The sequence below is a fragment of the Schistocerca americana genome, chromosome 4 (genome assembly GCF_021461395.2).
Source record: "Schistocerca americana isolate TAMUIC-IGC-003095 chromosome 4, iqSchAmer2.1, whole genome shotgun sequence".
In the NCBI taxonomy this organism is placed as follows: Eukaryota; Metazoa; Arthropoda; class Insecta; order Orthoptera; family Acrididae; genus Schistocerca; species Schistocerca americana.
In genome coordinates, this window is record NC_060122.1 from 298,651,949 (window position 1) to 298,664,023 (window position 12,075).

Sequence of the window (12,075 nt, forward strand, 5' to 3'; positions counted from 1 at the left end):
TTGATTACTGTTTTGCCCACCGCAACTATCACTGTAGGCAGTAACATGTTTAATATCAGATGGCAATGATTTTACATACTTCAGTAAGCAAGAATCAATTTCTGAATGTCCATGTTAGGCAGTACTTTCAGACCACATATACACTAAAGCATGATTTGTTCTACAGTCATGTTTTTCAAGATTAAATGTCCAAAGCTGTCTCTTCTAGTAAATAACATTGGTTGTTAGCATTTGATTTTTTTTTTTCAAAGTCGAAAGTAAGTACAGCTGGCCGGTGTAGCCGAGCTGTTCTAGGAACTTTAGTCTGTAACCGCGCGACCACTACGGTCGCAGGTACGAATCCTGTCTCGGGCATGGATGTGTATGCTGTACTTAGGATAGTTAGGTTTAAGTAGTTCTAAGTTCTAGGGGACTGATGACCTCAAATGTTAAGTCCCTTAGTACTCAGAGCCATTTGAACCATTTGAAGTAAGTACGTATGTTGAGCCTTCTTTTGAGTTCTGTATATCTTGTTTCTTAGCGGCTCTTGCTTGCTCAACTTTCCTTTGGTGAAGCTCTTTCTCCAGCTTTAGATTGTTAATTTCACTGATATCTACCTGTGTTTTGATTAAATTTTGTAAACGGTCACAAGTATTGCAGGTGTCACTCCATAGCTTATAAAATGATGGATTCAAATCTGAATTGAACACTTTACGGTAAATGTAGGTCTTCACTGGAAAAATGTTTTCTTCCTCACAATTCTTAGTATAAAGCATATACATTTTTGAGACAGCTAACTCTGGCGACAGGTATTTCCTGTCAGGATTATGTTTACGAAAATTGTGACTTGTGTAATGAGGAAAGCTTTTTATGTGGTTCCTTACGGTAATGAGGTGATCTTCTGGTACTTTATTTCCAGGAGGATGTTTACCACTCTTGGTTTGTATAATGCAGCTGTGGTAAACCAGCGATTGCTTATAGTTAATGTCTTGAGGAAGAACTCCTTGCACACTCGATTACGATCCAGGATAATGACAGTACTTTGTGTTTTTGACTTCTTACAATTTTCTTTTGAACTTCTTAGTTTGAAAGACATTTTACTTTGAAGAACGTTTGTTGTTGCCAAGAACCAGTTTTGCAAAACACTGCATGAATAGTTCTTCGCCTTTTTTCTGTGAAAGTCCTGCGTTCATGGTTCAAATGGATCTGAGCACTATGGGACTTAACTTCTAAGGTCATCAGTCCCCTAGAACTTAGCACTACTTAAACCTAACTAACCTAAGGACATCACACACATCCATGCCCGAGGCAGGATTCGAACCTGCGACCGTAGCGGCCGCGCGGCTCCAAACTGTAGCGCCTTTAACCGCTTGGCCACCCCGGTTGGCTCCTGCGTTCATATCGGCAGGTATGTTCAGATGGCTGGATGACTCTTGCATGCATAATTTTTCCTGCTGTAGACGTATATTCTAGTCCCAGGTTCCTTAGGGGTTTTCTTTTACTCACTTTCCTTGACTCCACGTTCCTTTTCCTCTTTTTTGAAACAATGTTTTCTTGTGTTTCTTCATGAGGGTCTTCTGTACACGATTTTTCAACTGTGTTATGGACTTTTTTATTGTTAGGGTTTTTTTCTGGCTTGCTGTGTTCTTCGTTTTCATCGTAAGATGATGCATCTGGACAGAAAAGGAAATATACCATTGAAGCATCAATGTAAAGCAAATATCTATATAAAAATCAGTTTCATACATAAAATGCCCAAAATAATCTCGTCGTTTTGGTGAATGTAATTGTGTCAAAGGAATAGTAACGTACATCAAAGATGTTAAGCATTTCAGTGACATACCGGTTCAAGTGACAATATTTTCGTGACAGTATTTTTCACGTGGAACTTAATTTTCATTGACAGTAAGTAGAAGTTGTTATGCTAGTTTGATGTGTGCTTATATACTAAAAAATAGTTTAAGACATTTATAATGGCCACAAAAGTCATTGAAAATTTTAAAACAAAACCTTATGTAGTCACTAAAATGTTACACAAAATGCTTTAACTTTAGTTACATTGAACAGGATCATAATCGTCGTCTGCGACTGAATCATCATCTGTTAAACCTTCACCAGTCGTTTCTGAACGACACTGAATACCTTGAAAGGTAGAACTACTCAATTCTAATCGAGATTTCGTCGGTAATTGTGAGTCTAAATCGCGATTCTTTGGAGCGTCCGCCATGCTGTTGCTTGTACCGTCCTGACACTGCCTATCGATTGTGATTCGATAAATGAAGTTATACCATATGCCGATAGATTGCAGACATTAACAGTAGCCACCTGGATCTTTGTGGCACTGACAAGTATCCCTTGTTCCGTGGTCGAAAGTACACTTAACTCAGTTTTGCATTTCAGATGTGCAACGCGTCCATATCTCTTGATGGAAAGAGAAAAGTCCCAGAGTTGGTCGTCCTGGTATGTAATAGATAGGAAGATGTGTACTACGTCAAACTACTTCTTGTGGGGTCGTATGCAAAGTTAAATTTACGAGGCTCCTGTAGAGACAGAGGAAGGACGGCCGGCGCGAGTTCTGACCGTTGCACTTGAAACTGAGGAGACTCCAGGTGGGATGGAGGGCGTGTACCAGAACATACTTTGTAGGTACAATGTCTGTAAAAACGTTGGCCGTCGCCACATCGAGCCGCTGTTGTAATACATCAGTACTGATGTTTAAGTGTTAATACAAACAAACGTGCCCAATTGATAAATGGATGTTTCGTTATGTTTCCTTTCAAGTTGTTACCTAATAATTGTACTGCGTCACGCCTAATTCAACTCTTCAAGCAGAAACACTGACTTAAACATCCGAACTGAAACCGCCGTAGAACGGAAACGGTACGTTTGAGGACGTGGATTGCAGTTCAAAATATTATGTACTCACATCCCTAGAAGCTTGCAACGTGAATTTTGAACAGTGTGTACTATATAGAATATTTTCATTTGTATGGTATGGTTAAAGACTTGCAGGTGGTGGTATTTGCAGCAATATAAGTAAATATGTATTCATGCTTATCAGTACTTCCATACTAGCGCTGTCTCCCTAACGTGTCATTAGTGCCCTAGAGATAAGCTGAACAGCTCCTCATTATCATAAAGTACCCTGACAGTTACCGCAAATGCGCTGATGGCCACTTACATGACAGGCGGTCAGCAATTCCATTTTCTAACAAACAAAAAACATTTCTAAAGAAATCGCTTCACCTCAGATGCCAGTGACGTTACTATAACAAGCAGTATATTATGCATCTGCAGCTGTTTGCATTCGTGATTTTGTGCATATTCATCATCCTTTAGTTTTTGGTGCTCTAACAGCGGCCGTATTTACAGTCCAAGTTACGTGTAGTGGGTGCGGACTGATAATTCACACAAATATATATTTTTATTGCCCAAATATGTTTCTGCTTATTTGAGACATCATCAGGAAGTCAGTTTTATTCAAATCCCTAAAATACAACATGATTTACGTAATAATTATTGACACGAAAATTATGTCTTACTGTTTTATATACCGGTATATCGTGGCCCTCACCTCACTAATTGTTCAACAGTGAGTATCTATGAAGCAACTAACGAAATGTGAGGAAGTTTGACGAAACCATTTTAATGTTCCAGCGGAGTTAAGTAATTAATTATCTAGTGTTACGTAGTATTTTTACATTTGTGGTTGTGTAAACATATATTGTGTTTAAATGGCCACATAGTTGGCCATCTACAGCAAAAAGATGTTTTTGTGAATGTGGCTGTCGAGTTAATCACCGTATCATTAACGGTAATTTCTTTTTGCGAAGACATTACGCGACAGAACTTCGTGATTACTTACACTGTTCTCTAGATGTACCAAGCACACAGTAGGAACGTAAATATCACCTTTTCTAGAGTGCAATGTTTTAATTTGTGATCGCTGTTTACTGCAATATCATGCACCATCATTCTGAGACTCCTGCTGCAAGCGGGGAAAGTGGATGTGAGGATAAGTAGCACGAGAAAAACCGGAAGAAATCACAACATGACGTCGCTCGAGAACCGACGTAACACAATCGAGGTGATAGTGAAAAATGGAAGCCGCGCGGGATTAGCAGAGCGGTCTAGGGCGCTGCAGTCATGGACAGTGCGGCTGATCCCGGCGGAGGTTCGAGTTTTCCGTCGGGCATGGGTGTGTGTGTTTGTCCTTAGGATAATTTAGGTTAATTAGTGTGTAAGCTTAGGGACTGATGACCTTAGCAGTTAAGTCCCATAAGATTTCACACACATTTGAACATATTTTTTGAAAAATGGAAAACATTGGACATGAATAAGTTTTCAACATTGTGTACGACTTTTTCAATATAACAAAAGTTGCAGCCCTTTCGGTCCGCGACTGACACGACTATTCAAAAAACTACGTGTCACCGATGCATCAGTGGCAATCTTACAGCTGCCTCAGGCGAGGATGTTAAGTCGATAAATTGTTATTCCGTCGCCAAGACGTCGCTACGTAACGTGTTCAATAAGTACACAACGTAATTCCAGAGATAACATATACTTAAACAATGTTCAGAATGCGTCGTAATCTTGGGACAAATAGATGACTGTTCACTGTTAGATAATCATGAATTCACTTTTCACTCATAATATTCCAATAGCCAATTAATTGTCACTACTACACATGATAATGTCTATTCAGTTATGTAGGCGACACAAAGAATTAAATTTTGAATCCAATTTCATTGTTCCTTGTAATTACTTGTACCTAGGCTGAGCATGCACACCGAATTCTCACTCCGTTTGCATCAGTAATCCTGTCGTTGACGACAACTTCTGACAACTCAGCGCTATTGTACATTCTTCGTGTTTGCGTTTGTCTGTTACCAACTCGAGACTAATAATTGTTTTTCTGTCGACGATCTTTCTTCTTCATTGTTCCTGAATGTTCGTGCTTATTCAGTGCCACGAAGGCTAAGTCCCATCACAAATCTCACACGATTTAATTTCGTCGCGAATCTCCGTATGCCGTTATCTTGCTAACGCTAAAGATGACTTTGCTTTAGTATGACTTCTGAATAATACTTCAGTCTACATCGCAAAACTTTCAAACTCCCGATTAGCTTAAAACAGTCTAGTAGCGGTTACATGCATGCAACTGCCGCAGTAGTGCTATAGAGCGACTAGGTAGCAACTGTAGCTAAAATTTCCATTTCCGAGTAACATTGTAGTCGCGTCGAACTTCCTTTTCGATGCGGCAACACTCATCTATGGTAAATGTTATCTTTGGCCAATTTACTGTCTGCACTTTAACCTTCGTTATTAATTATTTTGTAATTCTTTCTTTGATGTTTTTGTTCGTATCCTATCATATTCTCTCATTCAGTCTCCATTTCATGATAAATATTATTATTCACATGACATTCCTGTTGATCAAATTATCACAAGTATTAATTTGGTCGTCAGTAGCTGCCGTCACTCTCAGGATAACTAATTTTCCTACTTCTTTTACAACTAAGGGTTGTTTATTACGGTTTCTGCAATTGGGGTGTTACAGTACCCTCCAAGATCGCATTACTGCCAAGGTTTATGTGACCCTTCCAGCTGATCAGGTGCATCCCACAGCATATTTGTTCCCCAATGATGATGCTGTATTCCAAGACGACACAGCCTCTGTCCACACAGCTTGCATCGTCCACGTCTGGTTCTGTTAACACGAGGATGCCTTCGCCTGACCACCGCAGACACCAGATGTCATTGCAATTGAGCTCGGAAACTGTAGCGGATTGGAGGAAGTCCTCAGAAGATCGACGCTTGCATCAGGGGTTGCCAGTTGACCCCCAACTTAAACAACTTTAGAGAGAAATGTGCGTCATCACTATCCAACTCCTTCATCTTACCTGGAATTGCCACTATTTTGCAGAAAGAATGGTGTACATCCTTGAAAACGATGTAGGAGCCGTATTTATCCATTCCGAGGCGGCTGGAAGCTGTTTTGAATGCCAAATAATTGAATGCCAAACGTTTCCCTGCAGCGTGTTAGTAATGTTAATGTGTAGTGTTCTTGATGTTTCTATATTTTTGTACTCCGCAGTACGTATTCGTAATGGGGAGAAATTTTCAGACGTATAACTAACTTCCTGAGGGAGTGTTATATAACATTTGTTTCACAAAATACATATAAATGAGCTAGTGCCTAAAGTCGGCGGTTCCATATGTTATTGGTGGACGAGATGTCGCAACGCTGGAAAACTGTAGCGGATTGGAGGAAGAAGATCGACGCTTGGTGCACGGATTGCCAGTTGACCCTCAACACAAATAAATGTAACTTACTGCACATGAATAGGCAGAAAGACAACACTACTGGCCATTAAAATGGCCACACCAAGAAGATGACGTGCTACAGACGCGAAATTTAACCGAAAGGAAGAAGATGCTGTAATATGCAAATGATTAGCATTTCAGAGCATTCACACAAGGTTGGCGCTGGTGGCGACACCTACAACGTGCTGACATGAGCAAAGTTTCCAGCCGATTTCTCATACACAAACAGCAGTTGACCATCGTTACCTGGTGAAACGTTGTTGTGATGCCTCGTGTCAGGAGGAGAAATGCGCTCCATCACGTTTCCGACTTTGATAAAGGTCGGATTGTAGCCTATCGCGATTGCGGTTTATCGTATCGCGACATTGCTGCTAGCGTTGGTCGAGATCCAATGACTATTAGCAGAGCATGGAATCGGTGGGTTCAGGAGGGTAATACGGAACGCCGTGCTGGATCCCAACGGCCTCGTATCACTAGCAGTCGAGATGACAGCCATCTTATCCGCATGGCTCTAACGGATCGTGCAGCCACGTCTCGATCCCTGGGTCAACAGATGGGGACGTTTGCAAGACAACAACCATCTGCACGAACAGTTCGATGACGTTTGCAGCAGCATGGACTATCAGCTCGGAGACCATGGAAGCGTTTACACTTGACGCTGCATCACAGACAGGAGCGCCTGCGATGGTGTACTCAACGACGAACCTGGGTGCACGAATGTGAAAACGTCATTGTTTCGGATGAATCCAGGTTCTGTTTACATCTGATGGTCGCGGCCGTGTTTGGCGACATCGCGGTGAATGAACATTGGAAGCGTGTATTCGTCATCGCCATACTAGCGTAGCACCCGGCGTGATGGTATGGGGTGCCACTGGTTACACGTCTCGGTCACCTCTTGTTCGCATTGACGGCACTTTGAACAGTGGATGTTACATTTCAGACGAGTTACGACCCGTGGCTCTACGCTTCATTCGATCCCTGCGAAACCCTACATTTCAGCAGGAGAATGCACGACCGCAGGTCCTGTACGGGCATTTCTGTATACAGAAAATGTTCGACTGCTGCCCTGGCCAGCACATTCTCCAGATCTCTCACCAATTGAAAACGTCTGGTTAATGGTGGCCGAGCAACTGGCTCGTCACAATACGCAAGTCTCTACTCTTGATGAACTGTGGTATCGTGTTGAAGCTGCATAGGCAGCTGTACCTGTACACGCCATCCAAGCTCTGTTTGACTCAATGCCCAGGCGTATCAAGGCCGTTATTACGGCCAGAGGTGGTTATTCTGGGTACTGATTTCTCAGGATCTATGCACCTAAATTGCGTGAAAATGTAATCACATGTCAGTTCTAGTATAATATATTTGTCCAACGAATACCCGTCTATCATCTGCATTTCTTCTTGGTGTAGCAATTTTAATGGCCAGTAGTGTAGCTTAAGCTGCCGTCACATGTCCCACTGTATTCTCCATATTCAACATGCAACACGCTGACTTAATCGCCATACTGCTGAACACTCAGAATTCACCTGGTTTGTGCAGACAGTGTTGGTCGACTACAATGTTATTGCACCTCGGCGTGAAGGCGCTTCGGTCGACTTATCGTGAATTTTTATCGTGATATTTCACGAGGACACTCTGAACCACTTGATGTTATATGGTCAAGTGTCCGAAAAGTATTCACAGTGCGATGCGCACCTTTTTCCTGATCACCAGTGTACATGTTTGCTGTAGCGGCACAACATGTTTCCTTAACGACCACTATAGGTCAAGTGCAGTGATATCGTGGTCGAGTTGTATGTGTAACTCAGCCTGGTATTCGGAACCGCAGTGCTCTTCAGCAGCAGTTGTCGGCGGCATGTGGCTCGCAAATCATACAGTTTGTTTAAGAAATGGACATTCTTAAAACTCCTGTGTTAAACTAAACTTAACTAAACTCTGTCCGAACAGACCATGAAGGCCCAGCGGTACTGACTGGCAACCGTGTCATCCTCAGTCCACAGACATCACTGGATGCGGATATGATGGGGCATGTGGTCAGCACACCGCTCTCCCGTCAGTTATCAATTTTCGTGACGGGAGCCGCTACTTCTCAACCAAGTAGCTCCTCAGTTTGCCTCACAAGGGCTGAGTGCACCCCGCTCGCCAATAGCGCTGGACAGACATGATGGTCCCCATCCAAGTGCTGGCCCAGCCCGACAGCGCTTAACTTCGGTGATCTGACGGGAACCGGTGTTACCACTGTGGCAAGGCCTGTGTTAGCTATGATAAAACACACATATCCGCCCTTGTCCATGTTTACTGACGAAGGTGAGTAAAAACATGGAATATTGTGAGACGTTAATCAGCTACACTTCACAAAACAACTTTGTAACTACATCACGCATCACTGAACGTCTGTAATCTTCGACATTCTTCTAGGGGTCCAAAATTTTCAGGAGCAATTTCATATTCGATTTGTCTTCTCAGTCATTTAGATGGTCAACTAGGTGACGTAAAGTCTAATAAGTGTCGATGTGTCAATTGTAGACATGAGGTCTGTAAATTAGTAAGCAATCATTTTATATTTGGCACTTTTATTTTCACAAGTCCGTCTTGATTACATCCGTCTTGATTACACAGATTTCTTTACAATTTATTGCCGGTTTCGGCTTACCACCATCTTCAGATCTGTTGTAAATACAAAAATTGTGTAAGCGACCAGGTTCAATTAGTTAAGACTAAATCTACACAGTATTAATGATGCATGAAATATAAAAATATTTATAGCCATGTATAGCACCCATACACACCGTTAAAGTATTCTGATAAAATTTATCGTCAAGTTAAACATGTGAGTACATGGTAAGCGCTGATAATATTCAGATTGCGTCAGATATTTGTACAGAAACCTACTGGCAACAGAGGGCACTTTAGCTAGAGTACATAGTAAACCAGTGTCGCCAATATAAAGATTAAAATGCAGTATGCACTGTCTTTAGTTAAAATTTTTTCTTTGGCTAAATGGGCGCCTGGCATTAAAAACATATGCTGATATACTATATGAGAAATATGACTCATTCAAATCCAAAAACGCACACATACTTTACAATACAGCCCTTAGCCTTGTTAGGTAACATACAATATTTTATGAATGCCAGTATAAACAGTATAAAATAAAAAATTACAAAATCTTCTATCCTAAGAGATCAGTTAACAGTGTACGAAATCATAATACAATTAATAAAATAGTGCCCCTCAATTAAAAATAGAAAGTCTATAATCGATATTATATTAGAGTGCGGTGTCGATGGCGAATATGTCGTGGCTTCTCTGCATGACTTCCTTGTTTTCCTGTGGCTGAGATAGCGGGGGACGGCCCAGTCTTCTCGTCGCCGGCGGCCGGCACACACCAATCAGCTGGGGTGTTCCACGTTACTCAAACTAGTAGGTCTCTGAATATATCGAAGTAAGCATTCAGGTTAAACTCGTTCTGTTCATTCAGCAATAATTCCTGTTTTTTTTTTCTGTGCACATAAATCTCCATTTCTTCGAGCAAGTTCATTAACTGTCCCTTTGACGCCCTATGCTACACTTTCATATCGCTAACTGTTATGTCCTGCCGATCACTATCCATATGTCCTGCCGAAAGTCTTTTTCTGTCCAAATGCGTACCGAAAGCGCTCTTATTATGACTAAACGCGTGTTCTCCAAAACGAGAGACGTAGAATAAAAAAGATGAACTCGTCCTTTCTTCCAGTAGTGCTAGTCCTGCAAGTTTCGCAGGAGAACTTCTGTGAAGTTTGAAAGGTAGGAGACGAGGTACTGGCGGAAATAAAATTGTGACGACGGGTCGTGAGTCGTGCTTGGGTAGCTCAGTTGGTAGAGCACTTGCCCGCGAAAGGCAAAGGTCCCGAGTTCGAGTCTCGGTCCAGCATACACAGTTTTAATCTGCCAGGAAGTTTCATCGTCACACATTTCCGACGACTGCAAGGGTTCACAAGTTCGAGAATCATCGCACAACCAGTTTGACAGCTCGTTCATTCAAGTTGATGACAAGAGTAATATACAGAAGAATGGAAAACAAAATTGAGGATCTGTTAGACGACGATCAGTTTGGCTTTAGCAAATTTAAACGCACGGGAGAGACAGTTCTGACGTTGCGGTCGATAATGGAAGCAAGACTGAAGAAAAATCGAGACACGTTAATAATATTTGTCGACCATGGAAAAGTTTTTTCGTTTGATGCTTATTTCGTGAGATATTTGGCCCGGCCACTATCAATGGACCACCCTACACATAAGCTATTGGGAGAGACGGGTAATATCCAACATTTACAAGAGCCGAGAGGGAATAGTAAGAGTGGAGGATCAAGAAAGACGTACTCGGATTAAAAACAGTGTTGAGACAGGGATGTAGTCTTTCACCCCTATTATTCAATAAATACATCGAAGAAGACATTGCTATCCTCACAACGTCTACTGAGTGGAATGAACAATCTACTGAGTACTTAATATGGATTGAGTGTAAATCGAAGAAAGACGTAGAAATGAGAAGTAGCAGAAATGAGAACAGCGAGAATCTTAACATTACGGTTGATGGTCACGAAGTAGATGAAGTTAAGGAGTTCTGCTACCTACGCTGTAAAATAAACCCATGACGGACGGAGCAAGTGGGATATCAAAAGCAGACTAGCACTGGCAAAAAGGGCACTCTTGACCAAGAGAAGTCAACTAATATCAAACATATGCCGTAATCTGAGGAAGGTATTTCTGAGGATGTACGTTTGGAGCACAGAATTGTATGGTAGTGAAACATGAACTGTATTGAAGCATTTGAGATGTGGTGCTACAGACGTATGTTTTAAATTATGTGGACTAATTAATTAAGCAATGAGGAGGGCCGGCCGGAGTGGCCGTGCGATTCTAGGCGCTACAGTCTGGAACCGAGCGACCGCTACGGTCGCAGGTTCGAATCCTGCCTCGGCAATGGATGTGTGTGATGTCCTTAAGTTAGTTGGGTTTAATTAGTTCTAAGTTCTAGGCGACTGATGACCTCAGAAGTTAAGTCGCATAGTGCTCAGAGACATTTTTTTTTTTTAATGATGAGGTTCTGCACAGAATCAGAGAGGAAAACAATATGCAATATGTGGAAAACACTGACAAGAAGAAGAGACAGAATGGTAGGACATCTGATAAGACAGCAAGGAATAACTTCCATGATACTAGAGGAAGCCGTAGAGAGTAAAAAATAATTGAGGACGTAGGCTGCAAGTGCTATTCTGAGATGAAAATTGTTGGCACAGGAGAGGAATTCGTGGCGGGCTGCATCAAAACAGCCTGAAGACTGAGGACATAAAAAATAAAATAAATAAATAAAAACATACACGTGGGCGCAATGTTATATAGTAAAACCATCAATGATTGAGCTAATAATGCGACTCATATCTCGAAGTGTAATTTTGTCCTAATTGGAACTGTATAGGTTACCACATAACCTATTTACTGAGCAAATACAGGAGGCCCATCAACTTCAAACAGAAAGTTAGCAGTGGCTTGCATTAATGCGTCTAGTTTGTTAATTTTTATTTCGCTCATCAGGGAATTGCCAGCCCTCGTAACACATGAACGTACGACTCTGTTGTGAAAGAGATACAGAATATTGTCGTGGAAATTAAAAAAAAAAATAAAATGTACGTCCCGGCATATTAATAAATTGAAACCCACCTACTTGTCTGTTTATGCGAAGAAATGAAAATAATTGATTAAAGAAAGCAATCGGTAATTGTAA

At 41.5% G+C, this 12,075-nt stretch overlaps 1 non-coding gene across 1 annotated transcript; it reads left to right on the forward strand.

Annotated features, from left to right (window-relative positions):
* The first annotated feature begins 10,148 nt into the window (after positions 1-10,148).
* On the forward strand, positions 10,149-10,223 carry Trnas-cga. The gene has a single exon. It is a non-coding gene; the product is annotated as a tRNA-Ser (tRNA).
* The last annotated feature ends 1,852 nt before the right edge of the window (positions 10,224-12,075 follow it).